At 47.1% G+C, this 20649-nt stretch overlaps 1 long non-coding RNA gene across 1 annotated transcript; it reads right to left on the reverse strand.

The window, feature by feature from the left end:
* Positions 1–332: 332 nt before the first annotated feature.
* On the reverse strand, positions 333–6289 carry LOC140636965 (uncharacterized). The gene is made up of 3 exons (XR_012034217.1): positions 6137–6289; positions 3719–3839; positions 333–973 (listed from the first exon to the last, which is right to left on the reverse strand). It is a non-coding gene; the product is annotated as an uncharacterized lncRNA (long non-coding RNA).
* Positions 6290–20649: the final 14360 nt, after the last annotated feature.

Genomic DNA, 20649 nt, shown 5'->3' on the forward strand with positions numbered 1-20649 from the left:
TTTCTTAGAATATCCATGTATAGAATAATATCAACCAGTGATAATAATTATAGTTTCTTCTTGTAATATTTATATCTCTTATTTTATTCTTTTATCTAATTGCATTGTCAAGTGGTTCCAGAACAGTGTCAAACAGTAGTGGTAATAGTTTATGGTGACAGCTGACATCTGTCTTTAATAGGGAACTATTTCTAGAATCTCTCCATTCAACATGTTGGAGAAAACTGAATCTCTCTATTTTACATATTAAGATGGTGGGTTATGTTGAGTTTCCCATGATTCGGACATCTTGTTTTTCTGGAAGGAACTACACTTAGTCTTAATGTATTCTGCTTTTATTTACTCAATTTTCTCTCTCCTTTTTAAAGTTTTATTTATTTAAGTAATTAATTAAGTAATTTTTACATAAGTAGGGCTTATGACCCTGAGATCAAGAGTCACACACCCTTCCAATTGATCCAGCCAGGCACCCAACATAATTTTAATCCAGACATCCCTCCTTAGCTCAGAACTTCCTCCCTTGGAGATCATTCCCCCCCTTGGAAGTAGAGGCACAAAAACAGGGTGAAGGTGAGATGGGAGTGTAGCTACAGGAAAGAGCTGAAGCTCGGGATGTGAGCTCTCAGCCTCCTGTCCTCAAGGGAATGAGGATCCACAAGAGGTACCGCAAACCCCTGACTGAGAGAGAAAACAGCTGAGCAAGAGGGTGAGGAGGGCCAGGGAAGGGAGGAAGGCTACTGAGGACTAAGGAGCAGGGGGCAGGGGGCAGGGGGCTTTGGAAGAAAACCAGATACCCTTCTGCTTCTCCCCAAAGATTTCTCGCCCCTCTGTTACCCTCAGGGCTATCTTAAGCCCTCGTCTTTATGGGGAGACATGGTTCTGAATGTTGGGCTTCTCAGGTTCATGGAATATAGGTATGGGTGGACATTTCCGTGCTAGGGGAGGTGAGGCAGGCTGGATGAGTCCTCTGAAGCTGTTAAGAGATCAAGGAAAATGTCCAGTTAGTTTGGCCACTTCTCAACATTTGGACTTAACTCTGCTGCTTCTGAGAGCAATAACCACTTATCCCCTCCACCCATCTCCTGCATGGTCCCAAGGGCTGTTCTTTTGTCCTAAACATATAACCTTCTTCCATTGTCCCTCCATTTCCTGATGCAGTTGTGAGGTCCTCTGGCCATGACCCTTTATCAGGAACCTGGCTGACTTCATTGTCACCCTTGGGTGACGATGCCCAGGGTTGGGGCAGTAGAGAGAAAGGGGACTTTCCAGTGTGGGCCATTAGGATGACTGAAGGCACCTAGGTGGATGGTGGGCTGAAGTCAGGTAGCCTGAAAGAGACAAAAGGGCCCTTCCAATGTCTTCTCTGAGCTGGCCTCCTTCTCCCTACTATGACGGTCAGCTTCAGGGGCACAAAAAGGAATCCTTGATCCAGAATCTCCACATCTTCCAGACCCATGAACTTCCTCTGGCCCTTAATTAGCCCAGTCATTTAAGAGGCAAGGAAGCTGAGCTTGTATTACCTGGGTGGGTATAGACACATCCCCACTCTTTTCTCATGAGAGAAGATCAAGAGCAAACAGACAGGTGTGGGAGTCAATTGAGTTGCAAGCGAAGTGAGGAAGAGCATGTTTAGCCATTGATAGGAGGCCTGCAAGAGTGAATGGTGGGCACCCAGCCCAGAAGCAGGGGATTGAGTGCAATGACTGGAGGCTGATGATAACTGTGAGGATTAAAGTGTGCTATTTGGTGCATCCCACTACAGGCAACTACAGCTAACCCCATTTCTCAGCCAAGGGAGGCTGGTCAGCAGAAAACGGCTCCTGCCATCAGATTGGAGCTCAGGATGGAAATCCAGCTTCTGGCAAGATGGCAAGAGTAAGTCAGACCCTAGGCTTGAGGGTAGTCAGGACCCCTGTGGACACTTGAAGCAGCGGGCTTGGACAGAGAGAGGCAAGATCGACGTTGGAGTTTGGATGTGGGCTTCCAGAACAAGGCGGAGTGCAGGGAAAATGGAGGGCGTTTAGGGCATTTAAATTAGCCACTACCAGCCACAATACAAAAGAGCTTTTCTTAGAATCATCTTGCAAAATCATGATAGATTCTTGACTGTTGTGGCTTCCTGTGGAAAAGTAGGTACCACTGGAAGGTCCTGGTAAGTTCCCCGGGCATGAGTCTTACTCATTTGCAGTCTTCTCAATTTCTGCACCAGGCCCAGGCCCTGGGCTGGGGTGGGGGTGGGAGCTGCTAGTAAACCAGTCACAGATGTGTTGTGTGAGGTAGAGTCGAGGTAGTGGCAGGACTGCTTTTTGGAGTAACAATGCAATTTCCTCAGAAAAGCCTTCTAGTTTGGGCAGACACCACCTGGTGTTAGCAGCTTAGAGAGACCAGAAGTTGCTGGCAACTCAATATCATTTCCTTCCTCTCCATCTAGGCTTTCCTCTGCCCAGCAGGGGCTGGGAGCCAGGAAACTAGAATCCCTGCCAGTCAGGGAGATGCACTTCCATGAGATCTGGCAGGTGGAAGGGAAGCATAAATCACAGCATTGTTCTTCTGGCAGCCGTGGGCAGGTGTGTGGGCCTCACCAGATAGATTTTGGAATAATCTTCAGGCATTTTCTCCACTTTGGTGCTGGAAGTTCAGGTGTCCTGTAGTTTCAGCAACTTCCTGATGTCCTAAAAGCTAGCAATGAACTTAATAGCCAGCACTTCCACAGCTTTGTAAACACCAAATTCTCTGCACTAAGTCTCTTTCTGCTTGAAATACTTAGAGTGGTTTCCGTGTTTTCTAGCTGACTGATATAGCAAGCTTGCTGATCCTAACAATTTATAACCTGCTTTTTTTTTTTTTACCTAATAATAGATCATGAAGATAAATATGTCTATAGGTCACTCAATATTTTAAAAATATTTTTTAAAAACCTGGGTTTCCATGGCTGCGTGCATGCTAGCTCATCATACAGATATGTCATAATTTATTTAACCAGCTCTCTGTTGTTCAACATTTAGTTTGTTTCCTGTTTTTTACTTTTGTAAACCCACACTGTCAAGTATATCCTTGGCTATGCATCTTGTACAGAGTCAAGAGTATTTGCTTAGAAGTAAATATTCTTGAAGTGCAATTTTTAGTTAAAGGGCATTCACTTTTTGGAAGCTTTTATGCATATTTCCAGATAAGTCATCCATGTTTTATTCCCTTGGCCCTCAGGATACCTCACTCCACTGGTTTTCCGCCCCCCTCTCTGGCTGTGCCTTCTGTCTTGTTGGCTGGTTCTTTCTTACCTCCCTGATTTCTAACCAGAGGAGAGCCCCCAGACCCAGTCTTGGCTCATATTCTCTTTTTAACCTGTGCTTATTCTCTTGGTAAATACTACATGTATGCTGATGATGACTCTTTCATCTATACTTTAGGCCCATGCCTTCCCCTGCACTCTGGACTTGTGGGGTCAAATTGCCTGCCCAATATCTCCATCTGGAAGTCCAATGGGAATAACAAAATTGGTGTGTCCTAAACTGGGCCCCCCCTGATTTTGGCTCCCAAACCTGCCTTCTCCAGTCTGCCCCATTCTAGTCAGTGACAACTCCTTCCTTCCAAGGTCTTCAGACTGAAGAACCTGGTAGTCATCCTTGATGTCTCTCTTTCTATTGAAACTTTGTGCAGTCCTTGAGAAATCCTATGAGCTCTAACTTCAGAATACAGCCATAATCCCATCACTCCTCACCAGCTCCACTTTCACCACCGCTTCCAAGCTGCCATCTTGTCTCAGCTGGGTCTTTGTCTTCTAACCAGTCTCTCTGCCTCCCCCATAGCATATTCTGTTCTCAACAGCAGCCACGGTGATCCTGTTAAAACATAGACCAGACCACATCACCACTCTGCTCAGAACCCTCTGGTGGGTCCCCTCTCCCTCAGCAAAAGCCAACATCCTTATAGTGGCTCGCCAAACCTTAACTGACCCCTGCCATTGCCTCTCTGATCTCCCCTCCCCACTCTGCCTCCTCAGTCTGCTCTGGCCACTTGAGCCTTCTGGCTGTTTCTCAAACATTCTAGGCAAGCACCCATCGTGAGCCATGGCTCCCCCTGACCCTTTGCCTGGAAGACCTCCCGCAGCTGTCCACATGGCGAGCTTCATTGCCTCCAGGTCTTAAGTCAAATCCTCAGTGAAGGCTTCTCTGATCACTCCCTGCATCCACCATGTAAAATGACAACCCCTAGCCACCTTGACACTCCCCATTTCCACTTTACTTTTCCCCATAGTTCCCATTACCATCTATCAAATATATAGAAAGATAAAACTCATTTTGTTTATTGTCTCCTGTTAAAATTCAAACTCTTTGAGGGTGGGAAACTTTGTGTGGTTCACAGATGTATCCCCTAAGGAGGTCCTGAGAACAGTAGGCATTAGATAAATGTTTGTTGGATGAATACCTGAATTTGGCATTTTTCTTTTCTTTTTCTTTTTGCTTAAGGTTACATGGTAAGGGGAAGAGTGAGGTTTGAATTAAGGACTTTTTTTTTTTTAAGATTTCACTTATTTATTCATGAGAGACACACAGAAAGAGGCAGAGACATAGGCAGAGGGAGAAGCAGACTCCTTGCAGGGAGCCTGATTCAGGATTCGATCCCAGGACCCTGGGATCATGCCCTGAACCAAAGGCAGATGCTCAGCCACTGAGCCACCCAGGTGCCCCTGAATCTAGGACTTTTGATTCACAATATTTTTTGCATTAAATCAAATTTACACAATAACCTAATTAAGGATATGGGACTCACCCCCTAAGCCCTAAGGCTAGAGAGAGCTAGGGATCTCTCGATTTCTGTCTGTTGCTTGAATTCCCTCTGTGATGTTTTAGCCAAGTACACATTTAACCTCTGTTGGAATATCTACAGGGCTAAGGCCCTTGCTGCTTCCTGAGAGAGGCATTCAGACATCTATGCAGTTTGTTAGGTTAGTAAGCCAGATGGCAGACATTGCTAGGTGCCTACCAAACATCTGTCCTCCCCCCTTCCTGTACAATTCTGGTTCTCTTCAGGGCATCAGTGTGTCCAGCAAAAGCTAGGCTCTCCAGGCTTCTTCACAACTAGTGTGGGTAGGCCTGTGACATGGTTGTGATAGATGAGATGTAAGTGGAGATTGGGTGGTTTTCCTGATTAAAAGGAGGGAGATTTTAGCAATTTGCTACCCTTCCCTTTCCCCTTTTCCTCCCTGGAATGTGGATGTGATGCCTAGAGGTCCAGCAGCCATCTTCTGACCGTGAGAGGAAAGTCACATGCTCAGACTGTGGGAAAGGAAGGGAGTCTGGGGTATGGAGGGCAGCATGGATGCGCAACATCAGTCTTGGCTGCTGCTACTGCAGCGCTTCTCATCATGAGAAGAAAATAAGCCCTCCTTGGTTAAATGTGTGAAGTCAGGTTTCTGTTACTTGCAGCCTAATACAATCCTAACCACTACAATGACCTAAATGTTCTGCAAACAGGCAGGGTTTGGGTGGCCGCTGGAGGCAACCCCAAGGAACAGCCATTTCACTTTGTGTGGCTTAGTAACCATAAGAGTTAACGTGACAGGAGGTATCTCACAGGGCAGGCGCTGCTCTAAGGGTTTACCTGTATCGATTCACTTAGTCCTCAGAGTCAACTGTGAGCTGAGTACTATTACGACCACCTGCATTTCACAGAGGGGCCAAGCTAGACACAAAGAGGTTAAATAGCCACCCCCAGGTCACACACCTGGCCAGGGACAGTGTGAAAATGTCATCTGGGGCTGAGGCCCTCTGCCCTATTGTGTGGGAGTAATGTATCCAAGCACCTCTATGTGGAAAGCTGCTGTTCCAGGAATTTGAAAGGAAAAAAATATGGATAAAAATAGAAAAGAGACAAGAATATTTAAGATGACAGGCTTTTCCCATACTGCCTTTTCCAGATCAGTCTTAGGATGGGCACTGTTCTCATACTTGTCCCCTCTGACTCTGGCCTTGTCTTCTCCTTGTCCATCTGAAAAGCTTCTCCTTGTCCCTAAAGAATCTGAGCTCTCTTTAATGGAATTGTATTACGGCCCAGGACCCACTTGTCTGGGGCAGGCATCACGTGGGCGAGGCAGGGGTGATGGAGACAGATGGCAAACAGAGGAAGATTCGATTACCTGCTTCTTTCCAAAGCTGATCAGCCCTATAACTGTGTTATGGCCCATTATTGGTAGGCTTCTTCTTGGCTGCTGCTTGAAATTTGGTTTATTTGTGACTTGTTATATCCGCTGAAGTTCAGAGATGGATGAGGTTGGGTCTGGCTCGGAAGTCTAGGGAGCAGAGGAGAGGGAGACAGCAGGAGATGAGTGCTGTGGGGACAGGTTGGGGAATTGGAGATCAGCCAGGGCCAAGTAAGCACAGGGCCAGGGGTTTCTGGTGACATAGGGGAGAGAAGATAGGGTGTAGGGGCCTCAAATGCCAGGCTGAGAGGGCTGGTTGACATGTGCTTTGTAATAGGGAGCTATGGTAGGCTCTTGAGCAAGGGAAGTGACAAGTGAATGTGGTTTTGGAGAAGAAGAGGAAGAATCAGGTGAGACTGGGATGGTTGGGACCCTTTATCTGTCCCTCTGAGGAGGGCAGACGATGGAACCAGGGGCCTGGACTCCCTGGATTCAGAGGCAAAAGGGAAACAGGGCAGACACAACAGACTTGTGCTAGACCCACACCTGTGTTAAATCTCACTCAGTCCTTGAAGCAGGCCTGAAAGGTGTCTTGTGTATCAATGTGGAAGTGGCAGCCCTGTGAGGATGAGTCATTGCTGCTCACACAGTGGAGCTTAACTCATTCTAATGCCATGTTCTCTCCACTGAACCATTTGCCCTTCCAGGGCTCAAGAGTCAGGGGCAAGAAACACCCAATCTTCCTCACTCTTGCTGGCACTCAGAGCCCATAATAGCAATGGCGGTAGGCAGTTAGCCACTGCTTACCGAACACCACATGTTACACACATCCTCTCTAATCATGGTCAGGTTTGATGATCCTCATTTGACAAATAGAGAAGTGGAGCTTAGGGAGGTCAATGGCCTGCCCAGACCACACAGTGTGTGCATATGAGAAGCTGAGCAAGAATTCCAGCGCAAGCCTGCCTGCTTCCCTTCACCACACTGCACCCCATTCCCAGACTCTGGCTTCTGTATTCCCGGACTCTACTTGCTCTAATCCTGGGATTAGAGAGGAGGGGGAATTGGCAGAAAAGCTCAGAACAAGCTATTCAGCATGGAAACTTTCTCTGAGCATCCCCAGGCCTGCCTCCTCCCCACCTTGTCTCCCTTCATATCTCCAGCCTCCATTTTTCCAGGCCTGAGGCCCAGGGGCCTGGAGAAGGGAGACTGTGGGCAGGCCTGGGGAGGGTCTGGGACCCATGGACACGTGGTCCATGGAAGCCCTGGACTTCCCATCCCTGGCATGGGTAGGGTGAGTTAGGGGAAGGAAGGGAGCCCTGCTAAGTGGGGAGCATGTCCCTGCAGGAAGCCAAGAGTCTCGGAGGAGGACCAAGAATAACTGGGCCTCAGCCCAGCCCTAATCCCTCTCTAAGGATTTTTCCTTAGAAAAATCTGTTTAATTTTCCCAGCTCAGAGACAACGAATGGAGGATTTGGGGGTAGGGTGAGGATGGGTGATGGGGGAGGCTCGTGGAGCTTGCCCTGGGAAACGATGAACAAATGGAAAACCAGTTTTTGACATGCCCTCTCCCCCAGGAAGAAGCTATGAATGCAGGCTGTCTGATTATAGGACTGGTATAGCCCTGACTGGCCATATGATCAAAAGGCTTTGACTGACTTTCTTGGCTAGTTTATTTTGTTGTTTGCATGTTCTCAGAATTAGAGACCCCAAAGACAGAAACTGTATGTGTCCGGCACAGGAAATCTTGTTGGGTGAGCGTAATTATTGTGGTGGGGTGGACAGTGACGGTGGTGGTCATGTTGGTGGAGGCTGTGGTGGGCGTGATGACGGTGGTAGTATGGTGGTGACGGGGGTGGTCATGGTCATGGGTGCTCTGAAATCATGATGGGGTGGGGTGAGGTGGGCTGAGGGGTGGGCTTAGGAACCTGGCACACTGGGCCCGCCTCAGGCCTATCTCCCTCTCTAGCAGTCATGTGGGCAAGTCAACTTCTCTGGCTCACTTTCCGCATCTGAAAAATGGGAATAATGAGACCTATTGGTGGAGTTCAGGGCTTGCTGGGGGGTGTGGACTCCCCCAATTCTGCTCTGGGGATTCTTTGATCCTCCATCTGCCCTCGCTCCTTCCCTTCTGCCCACAGACTTCCTCCAGTAGTTTCCACTGGCTCTTCCCTCAATCGCTATCACAATTCCTTCCTTCAAAGCTGCACACATTCTAAAAAAGAAGTTTATACACACTGCCTCTGCTTCCTGGCCTCCCACTCGCTCCCTAACCCCTTCCCAGTAGCCTCTGGGTTCCTGACACTCTATGCAAACTGCTCTCAAAGTCAGCAGAGGCCTCCCCCACATCTCAGCCTCATCTTTTCAGGGAAAATTAGCCCTCTAAACCCCCAGGCTTCAAGAGAGTCTCTTCCCAGGGCCTTTAGGACCCACAGGGTTACTTCCCCACCACCTGGAACTCATTCTGCCTCCCTCTGCCCCCAAAGGTCGGTGCTGTGCTGGCATCTGCCTCTCTCTGTACACTCACTCTCCAGGGTCATTTAGCTCCCCTGATTCCAGGTCCAGTCGCACACAAGCAGCTCCCAAGTCCATTTCTCCGATCTATCGGATCACCCAGCTACAATCCCACTTCTTGCCACTGACTGACTAGCCTTTTCTACTAGGCTCTTTTCAGCACATTGAAGGAAGACCCTTCAGTGCTGAACTCATTATGCTCTTCCCAAATCTAGCTGCTGCCTCCCCAGCCTAACACCCGAGATCAAGCTTTTGACTCTGTCCCTTTGTATAAATTTCCACCCATCTACCAGCCCTGTCGTTTCCCTGGTCATGGCTCTTTAAAAATGAACACAGAATCTAATTTTATTTCCAAAACATGAAACCAGCTCATCATTTAACTTTGTTCTTGAGCAACCCTTTTTGGTATTAAAGCCAATAAATTATATAAATCTTGGATTTTTTTTTTTTACTCGGAAAAATAATCTCTGTTATGACAATCCATAACATGTTAGTCTGTTTGAATAAACTGTTGTCTTATAAAAAAACCCCACCTTTTTAACACTGTTGCAAATGTCTTAGAAACTCCCCACACATCATTATGCTTGCTTTCAGAAACAGCTGACCAGGTAATATGGATTAACTTTCCTTCTGATAGCAGCTAGAAGAGATATGTATTAAAAAACAAAAATGAAGACAAAACAACAAACTGTTTGAAACATCTGAGTGCTAATAATATAAATAAGGTAGTGGGGAATCGTTGGGCTAGGATATGGAGGGGACTGAGACTAGGGAGGTGAGCCTGGTTTTGGAAGTACCTTTCCTTTGGGAATAGGGAAAGCAATTGAGAAGTGCAAAGAATGATCAGGACTTCTGAGGGTCTCCTGGGGATAAGAGACAAGGCCTATCAAGAGGAGTGTTTGCTGAACTCTTTTGCTTTGGGCTGGGACCCCAAAGGACTGCACCTGAGGAGTTAGGATGAACCAGAAGTAGGCAGGTCCTCACAGGGGCTGTAAGCTCTGCTTTGACTCATCTCAATTCCTGAAATTGGATTAAGGTGATCCAGTGTTGCTAGTGCCTTCAGGCTATTGTAAATCCTCTCCGGAAGAAGATATCATCCTGGTGTTAGATCATTTCTACAAACGATTTTGCAACTCCAGTGTCCTGGGCATATCCATAAAAAAACAAAACCCCACAAAACCCAAAACCCTTAAAAACAGAACTAAAATAGAAAAATCAGACATATGATGAGATAGGACACATGAGCAAGTATATTTAAAAAAAAACATATAATATCCTCTCTAGATGTTGAAGTTATGAATACAGATTTAAATTCTTTAAAAAATGCTTCGCATGACCCAGGAGATAAAAGACATGATTCAGAATTTTGGTAGAGGATTGAAACTATTTTTTTTTTCTAAGTGGAAACTCTAGAATTGAAAAATTAAAATACTTGACACTAAGAATTCAAAAGATAGGTTTAGCAGCATGTTAGACAAAACTGAATGAAGAATTAGTTAATTAGAAGGTTGATGAGAAAAAAACATTTCCAGAATGAAGCATGGAAAGGTAAAAGGATGGAAAATAGAGAAGACAGCCCAAGAGACCACAGGAAATAGAAAGTTTAAAAGAATGGAGCAGAAGCAATATATAAAGGGATGATCCAAAAACTGATGAAAGACATCAATCCATATGTTAAATAAACCCTAGGAATCTAACCAGAATAAATCTTACACCTATTAGAGTAAGACTAAAAAGCTTTCTTTTCTATTAGAGTAGAAATAAAAGCTGAAAAATCAAAGACAAGGAGAAGATCTTAAAAACAGACAAAAAACAAAACAAAACAAAACAAAAAAACAAAAACCAGCTAACAGATTAGCTTCAAGGGGCAACAATTAGATATAGAGCTGATTTCTCAATGGACACAAGGGAAGCCAGAAGACAATAGAATTCCTCAGAGGGCTGAAAGAAAGTAAGAGCCAACTTATTATTGGTACCCCTCTGGATTATTCAAGAGGGAAGATAATATACATTTTTAGACTAATAAAAACCGAGAGAGGTAATTACTAGCAGACCCACATTAATAGGATATTTTTCAGGCAGAAGGAAATAATCCTAAATGGGAAGTCAGGGATGCAGAAAGGAATGCAAATCATTGAAAATGGTAAACATGTAGATACATATAAAATAATATTGGCTATGTAGAAAAATAATATAATAATGTTTAAGGGGAGTTAAGGTCCAAGGTTCTTTCCTATATTTGGGGGAAGAGAGTAAAAAAAATCCTTTAATATTAAGATTTGTTAAGAAGGGATGCTGTAATCTTTGGGTAACTCCTAAAAAACTGTAAAAGGGTGAATAACTTATAAATTAATAGAGGAGGATAGTTGAATAAAATAATTCTAGAAGGAGGCAAAGAATGGAGAGAAAAAAGCAACACAGTAGGTAGGACATATAGAAAACACTTAGTAAGATGGTAGATTTAAACCCAAATATACAAATAATAATAATATTATTTTTTACAAGTAATATTATTATATGTCAAATGACTAAATTTTCCCATTAAAAGGCAAATTTTTTCAGATTTATTTTGAATAAATTTCAAAATTTGAAATTTGAATTTTGGATGAGACCCAAATTTCAATTAAAAGGCAAATTTTTTCAGATTTATTTTGAATAAATTTGAAAATTTGAAAATTTGAATTTTGGATGAGACCCAAAATTCAACTATACACTGCTTATGTAGAGGTACCTGAACTATAGAAAAGAATGATAAAGGATGAGAAAAGGTAACACATATAACACTAACAAAAGCAAAAAGCTAATTGAATTACATTAAAATAATAGGTTTAACAGCATTACTACATATAAAGAGAGATACTTCACAGTGATATAAAATTTAATTTACCAGGAAGATATAATAATTTTATATTTGTATGCACCTAATAATTTGGCATCAAAACATACAAAGCAAAAATTGACAGAACCATATTATTGTACTTCAGATTCCTTCTCTGCCTTCCTGGGGTCACAGAAGCTGGGCATTTCAGCTGTTAGGGCCCTCTCTGGGAAATAGCCTATCGGGTTCACATATGGAGTCATTTTTGGACATGGAGCTAACTCACTGGACTTGGCTAACTCAATTGTCTTATATGTAAAGAATGTGTGTTGCAGATACTATCAGTGCTTTGCCTCATCTTACAGGTACTCATCGTTTTCCTACACAGCTACCTGGTAGCTTCCAATTGCGAGCACCTGAAACTCTTATACCTGAGGGCTTGTTCTTGCTGCAGAGCCTGCTCCTGCATGTGGGACATTCCAAAAGCATCAGAGTAAGTGCTCCCAGGAGCAACCCTCAAACAATGACTGGTGTGAGTCAGTGGATAAATACCTCCTATTCCATTGCCCTTCAAGGAAACTCAGAGATTTGTGTTTTCCACTCTTCCCAGAGACCTCCAGCAAGACTGACCTTTGGTTACCTGAAGGGATAACTGGCTTGATGTAATTTTCCTTTTTTGGCTATCTTCCCTTTCCTGCCTGATTTCTGTACTCCCTTTCTGTTAGTCCTTAAGATTATCTTCCAAATAAACTCTATTCAAATATTTTCTTAGAGTCTACTTCTAGGGAGACTCAAACCAAGATAATATCCCTTGTTTTAATAGAACATTATCAATCCCTGCGATGTTGCTTGGCTCTAAGGTGGTCTCCACTCCCTCAGCCCATTTTCTTGATCTGTCCTCATCCATGACATCATGTATATATTTCACCTGGACTGTTCTGACAGTGGTTTTCTGCCCCTATGATTTCCCTCCTATTGCTTCTCCACAGGCAGCCTCAGTAACCTTCCTATTAAGCACAGAGCTCATCATTGCATACCTTCTACTCCAATAGTTTTCCACTGTCCACAACAGAAGATTCCAGTGCTCACTTTGGCTTCAATTCACCTTTTAATCACTCTCTATTCTCCTCTGCTTTCCAAAGTCTGTGCTTGTTTCTCAGCCACCTTCACTTGCGGGCAACAGTTCCCATGTGCCGCCATTGCCTACTATGCTCACCTCTATTCCAGAGTCACAAGTCCATGAGCCATCCTTCAAGGCTCAGTTCAAATAACACCACTGTGAAGTCTTCCTGATGTCTCACATTAGTCTTTGAATTTCCCATAGTGCCTCAGACTTAGTGACTGCTGGTGGATTTTTGAGAACAGATGATGTGAAATCCTCAAGAATGAAAACTCCTGGCTCCTCCTCATTGAATTGCCTATAAGACAAATATGCTGTGTAATCTGGGGTCAGTCCCTTACCCCTTTTGGCTCTTAATTACTACAACTGCACAGTAAGTACTTTCAGCTAGAATCAGTGTTTCTCCAAGGAAGAAAGGGGTATAATTATTGTATTGTATTGTATTGTATTGTATTGTATTGTATTCTGTTCTATTCCATTCTATTCATTCTAGAATGAATGTATTCATTCTATTCTACTTCTAGTATAGTTAACATACAGTGTTATATTAATTTCAGGTGTACAATTCAGTAATTAGCACTTCTATGCAACATACAGTGTTCATCACAAGTATGCTCCTTAATTCTTATCATCTATTTCCCCCATTTCCCCAACCACCTCCCCTCTGGTAACCATCAATTGGTTCTCTATAGTTAATGGTCTGTTTCTTGGTTTTTTCTTTTTTTTCTTTGCTCACTTGTTTTGTTTCTTAAACTCCACATGTGAGTGAAGTCACATGATATTTGTCTTTTTCTGACTGACTTATTTCCTTTGGCATTACATCTCTAGCTCCATTCATGCTATTGCAAAAAAGATTTCATTCTTTTTTATGGCCAAATAATATTCCAATATATGTTCTATCTCACATATTCTTTATCCATCCATCTGTTGATGGATAGATAGAGGAGTGTAGTTCTTCATTGTACAAACTGCCTTGTGCATTGTGGGATATTTAGTATCTCTGACCCATGGCACCCAATGCCAGACCTCTTCTCATCATCGTTACGATGAAAAAGACTAACACATTTTCAAATGCTCTAGGAGTATCTCTACTAGATCCGGTGATTCCTTGGGAACTTCCAGTTTGGGTATTCTTGGAATCCTCTGGTGGGTATATAAGGACCACTGGTGGCCCATGCAGAGGCTTGAACAGTGGGTCAGTGATGGGGAAAGAGCTGGAATGAAACTGGAGACAATGCCCATGCCATGACCTGGCATCTGAGGCCAGAACTAGTGTCCGGTGTCCCAGTCTTCAAAGGGGCACGAACTCCCAGCTGGCTCTGGCTGGCTTCCCAATCTGAGGAGTTTCAGTCTGCCCTGATGACAGGAGTCCGGACAATAGGTGATGTTCCTGGTGAGGAAAGGGCCATCCAGCAGGATGCTCTAGGTAGAGACTTGCTGGGGCTGGCAGGGCAAGGGTTGGGACCTAGCCAGCATCAGGAGTTATCAGAGGAGCTGAAAGAACAAGTTAAAAAGTCAATTTTCTTATGCAGGCCATCCTAGGAGGTTGGTAGGGTGAATGTGGGACAGCTATGACTTGGAGGGCAGGCCAGGGTGTGAGACTGACCACCAGGCTTGTGGGCAGTGGTTATGGGCAGCAGGATGGTTGTGACAGCACCTTTGCTGGAGGAAGCTGCACACACACTTGGTTGTCAATCCTCATTGGTGGCGGTGGGTGGGCGCAGAGAAAGACTGCTGTGTTCAGGAGACATGATCACTGACCAGGGGTGAACAACTGTAGGGCAGCCATCCCTCAGAGGTATTCTGTGGCTGGGGCTCTGGGGAAACCAGAGTGTTGCCCAATATTGAGAGCTCAGGGTGAGTTTTGAGGAATTGTTCCATTCACGAATTCACCGAGTCATCCATTCCACAAGTATCTTTGGGGCTGGAATGAAACCACCCCGATCTTGTACATGTCCTGGGACCATAAGGCATCTGGTGTGAGGGGTCAGAGCTTTGGTGACTGATAAAGGAGGAACTTGGAAGGAGAAGAATTTGTTAATATTTATCCAATGGGGTCCAGGAGAGGCTGCTCTGAATGGAGACAACTGGCTTCAAGCAGGTAGGGGGCAGGAAGGAGGAGGGCTGGAAAGGACTGTGCTGGGTACACTGCCACCTGAGCTCAGGACACAACCACGCTGTGAGTTAGAGGCTCTGATTTCTCCCTGTTTTGCAGACCAACAGAGGCTCCTTCTTGCGTTCAGAAGGGCATTTCTCCAGGTTCACCCAGCCTGAGCCACCCCGAGAATCTCTAAGGGCCCTTGCTGTGGTGTCTGTGATCTTGGGGTCCCAGGTGGGAGCTGCCAGAGTGGGAGACAGCCTCTGTGTCCCCTCCAGTCCTTCTGACAGCAACAGCTTTCCTCAATGGTAACCCCATCCATTGGTTTGCCATAAGCCTGGTTATATGGCTGGCCTCCTAGAATCTGCTCACCCATAGGCAAAGTGATGAAACCAAACTTCTTAACTTTCCACATCGAAGACCAAGGTTTGGTGACTCTGCCATGTACCTAAGAATGTTAGCTAACATGTTCTAACATGAGTACTTGTTATGTGCCTGGCACTGCTCTCAGCCATTCAGGTATATTAACTCATCGAGTCCTCACAGTAGCCTGGGAGGTAGGTGTCACCGCTAGCCTCATTTTACAGATGAGGAAACAGAGGTATGGAGAGGCCTATAGTCACACAGCTGTGAATGGGCAAATCGGGGTTCAAATCCGGGCATGCCGGCTCCAGAGGCTCCAGAAGTGTGGTCGGGGCCAGGCTGGAGCAGACTGCCTCCTCTGAGTTGAGGACACGTGGATTTGGGTCCCCCAAGCCTGCGGTGAATTTCTGCGAGTTAGCTGTGTGACCTGAAACACGTCACTTGCTCTTCTGAATATCCGTTTTCTCCCTGGTTGAATGAAAGGATTGAACTGCATGATCCCAACTTGGTTCCAGCTCTGACATTTCAAGAGGCTTCATCAGGCTAAAATAAGCAGTGAGAGGCACGTTGTGGTTGCGAAAGGGAGCCGGGGACGTGCGTGCGTGGAAGCCAGGAGGCTCTCCCTGGTGAGGAAGCATAGAGGGCTAATTGCAAGCGCATGAGCTCAGCTGGGGGCCACTTTCTCCCCTCTGGATCCACAGCTGGCTGTGAGTCACTGATGGGTCAGGGCTGCTGGAGATGGGACAGGCCCAGAGCTCGGACAGAAGACAAGTCCAACCCGGTCCGAGCTTAGGGGCTGCAGGGCACTGTGTGCTCTTCCCAGTCACCGTCTAGATACTACTGCACTTGGGCTAGAACATGCCCTATCTCTGGCTCCCTGAGCAGAACTCCCTTTCTATCCCAGCTCTGCCAGCCTTGGTCCCTACACTGCTCACCGCACACCCAGTAGATCCCTCTTGTGAGCCAGGGGTGGGAGAGGCAGGTAAGACTACAATTCCTGCTTTCAGGAAGCTCATAGAGCCAGCGGGAGGTGGGGGGTAGGGCTCCCAGGCATAAGCCTCAGGCTCCTGAACATGCCAGGGGGGAGCTCTGAGCCAGGGCACCTGCCCTACCCACCCCAGCCTCTGCAGGCCAGGTCATGGCAGAGGGAGGCCAGGTGCCAAATTCCTCCTTCCCAATCCCATCCCCAGCCCCGAGGAGGAGGCTGCCACAGGAGCCTTGTCCTCAGGACAGATTCACACCAAGGGGTCAGCCCCTAGGAGATTAGCCCAAAGGGGGTGACCGCTTTGGGAAGAGTGAGAGGGGAATCAGGACCAAGCCGCCCCAAGACACCTCTGTCCTTACCCTGCTACAAATGTTCCCTAGCGTGACACATCTGGCATAGTGCTGGCTGGATTAGCAAGTGTGATTTCCTGTGAGCTCGTGTGCTGCGTGCATCTCAGGGCCTGTGGCTGTCTGTCCACCTGGGCTCTGGCATAACCAGACTCAGATGTAATTCTGAGACACAGGTCGGCTGTCTGCAGCCTCCTTTTTTTTTTTTTTTTTTAAATTTATTCATTAGAGAGAGAGAGAGAGAGCATGAGTGGGGGGAGGGGGCAGAGGAAGAGGGAGAAGCAGACTCCCCACTGAGCAGGGAGCCCCATGCTGATGCTGCGGGGCTCAGGGCTCAATCCCCAGACTCAGGACTCAGGACTCAGGGATTATGACCTGAGCTGAAGGCAGATGCTTAACCATCTGAACCACCCAGGTGCCCCTGTCTACAGCCTCCTGCTCCGTGTGTGATTACTTAGTAGTAGTCATCCTCATTCATTCATTCATTCATTCATTCATTCATTCATTCATTCATTCAAGTAATAGCACCTCTGACAACTGTTTCTCTTTGTTCTGCATAAATTCATCCTGAGAAACTCAGTCTCTTGGGGGCAGCCTGATTCATATTATGACCACCTGACTTCTAAAACCTTACTATTGATGATTTGAAATCTGACCCCCTAAGCTGACCACCTGCTGGTGCTTCTGCTCCTTCTGCTCCTGGAGAACCTGTTTAATCCTACACATGGCCACCCTCAGAGGGTTCAGGCCACCTTCATTCCCCTTCCCTCCCTCCTTCTCTCTCTCTCTTCCCTCTGTAGACATCTATTGAGCTTCTATGATGTGCCAGGCACCAGGAAAAGAATAGGAAGCAACAGCACATATGGCCCTCGACCTCGTAGTATTCACAGTCTATTAGGGAGACACCATGAACAGAACAGTCACACAGGGAAAGTGGCCTCTGGTAGGTGCTACCCTGAGACCAGGACTGGGTGGGAGGCAGAGCATATAAAAGTGGGACACAGGGACACCTGGGTGGTTCAGGGCGTGGTCCTGGAGTCCTGGGATTGAGTCCCACATTCGGGCTCCCTGTATAGAGCCTGCTTCTCCCTCTGCCTGTGTCTCTGCCTCTCTCTCTCTCTCTGTGTCTCTCATGAATAAATAAATAAAATATTTTTAAAAATAAAAATAAAAGTGGGACACAATCGACAGAGAGGTCAGAAAAGGCATCCCTGCAGGAATTAAAAACTTCAGCCACTATGAGGAAGATGCAGGGCTTAAATAGCCGAGGAGCAAGGGAATCACCAGTTGGGGGGTATGACACAGACAAGGGCTGTGGCTAGAGCAGGGGGTGGTGGTGGTGGGGCTCCCAGATGCCAGAGTCTTTGTTCTTGGGACTAAACATCCTTGTGGTAGTTCCTCATATGATGGGCTTTCTAGATCCCTCCCCAACCTGTCACTCTGTCATTGTCCCCTTAAGGGGGAGATCCGCAGGTCTGGAGCCACCGCTCCTGGAGGGCCTGGCCAGCTCAGAGCCTGGGGGCTGCTCCTCTCTCCTCCAGCTGGCTGCTATTTTCCCACTAGCACAGCGCCCCGGTCTGCGTATTTTTTTGCTCCCTAGGGGACAAGACCCCTCCCAGGAATGCTCCTCCAGCTCTTACATGTGGCCTTGCCCAGCCTGTGTCTGAGCTGTTCGGGATTTGACCTTGCGTTCAAGTCCTTGGGTTGGTCCATGCATGCTCATCTCTCTGATGTGGCCTGTTTGTTCCAGGCCAGCAGGGTCTGCTCTGAGTCCAGATTGTGCTGCTGGCTGTGATGTGTACCTCATTACTTCCCCTTTCACCCCCCTCTTCACCTTTTCAGACTTAACTGAGGCTTGGACTCCTCCAGGAAACCCTCCTCGATCCCCCTCTGTGTTCTCACAGACTGTAGGCCCTAAGAGGGCAGGACCCCTGTGGGATTTATTATAGTGTTTTCAGAGGCTAAAACTCAATATATCTTTATTAGATGAACAAAACAATAACCTCTATGGGCTTCATATTTCTGAATCTGTAAAATGAAAATAAAACTATTTGACACACAGGGTTCTGAAGCGGGCTGTGGGAGATCATGCGTGTGAATGTCCTATCATTGGGCTGGACATCCAGCAGATGTCCCGAAACACATCACTTCCCTGCCCTTTAATGTTTATGGATACATGTTCTTTTCCATTTAAAAATATTGTACATTTTTGGACTCCTTTTGGTTCCAAAGCATGCCTGGCTTCCTGGAGCTCAGGTCTCCATTCCAATGTCACCTCCTCCCAAAGACAGTCTTTGACTACGCCACCTGGAATGGTCCCCCTAACCCCACCCCCACCACTCTCCACTCCAGTAGTCTTATCATGACCTGAACTTCTGTTTTTCCTGCCTTGTTGATCAGCTGTCACCCCTCCCTAGAATGTGAGTACCACGAGGGCACAGAGCAGCTCCAGTGCCCAGAGCCAGGCCTGACACAGAACAGAGATCCAGGAGTTTCCGAGGCCAAGGCAGTGAAGTCTCTAGGGGACAAATGCCAGCTTGTGTGTGTGTGTTTGGGATAGAGGATGGTAAGAGCTCTCTGGGGCTGTGCAGGTGCAGGCTGCCTCGATGTGTGAGGTGACCCTGGGTGGCTGGGCTGAACACAAGCTTTCCTCAGCACACCTGAGCACAGTCCATCTGTCGGCAAGGAGGGACTGGGGTACTTTGGCTGTTCCCCACTTTGGAGGGACCTGCCCCGCTGCCCTGTGCTGGGACCCCAGGCCCAGACCTGCCTTTTATTGGTGCCATTTTACTTCCCTCTGTGGCACCTGCTCCTTTCCTCACTATTGCCTTCCTGTCACCAGTGCCCAATGGGCCCCCTCCCACCTGCATTCCCTGTGGCACCAAATCCTCATACTTGCAGCTTTAGTGGTGTTGTGGGGCTCTCCATGTCTCCTGCAGTGGGGTACACAACCCCAGCTGGGCTTCCTGGTGCTCGGGCGCCCACACCTCGGCCACTGTGGAGCCCTTACCAGCTTCCCACACCTGCCACTCCGGTCCTTGTCCTAGGCATAGTGACAGGGACTCCAGAAGAGAGCTGCAGAGGCTCCTGCCATAAGTGCTACCCCTCCCACTGGCAAAGGGCCCTCTCTGGCCTCCACTCATCCTGCTCCACCTCCAGCTGAGGGGCCTAGCACCAGAGAAGCTGACCTGACTTCTGGCTGGGGCAGGGGTGGGTAGGGAGGGCAGTGAGCGTTTGCATGGACCTAGCTTTGTACCCATGCCCCTGCCCAGCCTCAGTGGAGTTACCCAGTGTTGAAAGGATGCCCCCTATCTGTTCAAGCCCCCCCACCCTGTTACCGCTGGGCCCTGCTCCCTACATCCGAGGCCCATAATCACTACTTCATCCTCAGAGCTGTCAGAACTCCCAGATCTTGAGCTCCTGACCCTGGCAGGGCCCCAGAATGTTTGCAAGGGAAGGATTTCAGGCTCCAGAGGTTTATGAAGTGTGCTCTCTGGGGTACCCTGGAGCTGCTCTCTGTGCATGTGTGTGTGTGTGTGTGTGTGTGTGTGTGTGTGTGTGTTTGATGGACTGGGCTTCTGGAGCCCACTTCTATTTTGACCATAAACCCCAAACGTTTTCTGTGTTACCAGTGGAGATGCCACATAAGTTACTATTTAAACAGAAGGATCCATTATTTTTTTAAAAAGCTTTGCAAACCTGAAAACTGAATAAAACACCTTTTACATATGGGGAAACTGAGGCCCAGAGGAGCAAATGGCTTCTCAAGGTCACAGTGGGATCAGTGGCAGAGCTGGTACCATCCCAGACCGCTGCTCACAGGCTGACATTCTTGCCAAGACCAGGCCGAAATGTTCCTCTTAGGAGGTGGCAGTTGGGGGCAGAGTACCAGGAAGGCCCCATCCAGAGAAGTGGGTTTAGGTCACAGCCTCCCCACCCTGCAGGCCCCCTGTGAAGTGCCTGGGAGAATAGTTGCTTGGAAAGGTGGCTCAGCTCTCAACTGGAGGCTTGAGGTTTTGAAGTGGGAAGGGGCAGGCTGAGGAAGTGTGGAGAAGGAGCAGGGGACAGGGATTCATCCTCTGGGTCCCTCATATTTGCTCCCCTAATCAGAGCACCGATGCCCTCCTGCCAGTTTGAGACTCCTGCATCCTCCCACGGTCACTCTGACAGGTCTCCGCAGGAGGAGGAATGCTGCTCCACAGATACCTGCTACCGTAGCTCGTGACCCACTGGAAGCAGCCTCTGACCCCTAGCACCGGGTTTCC

The sequence above is a fragment of the Canis lupus genome, chromosome 7 (genome assembly GCF_048164855.1).
Source record: "Canis lupus baileyi chromosome 7, mCanLup2.hap1, whole genome shotgun sequence".
Taxonomy (NCBI): Eukaryota; Metazoa; Chordata; class Mammalia; order Carnivora; family Canidae; genus Canis; species Canis lupus.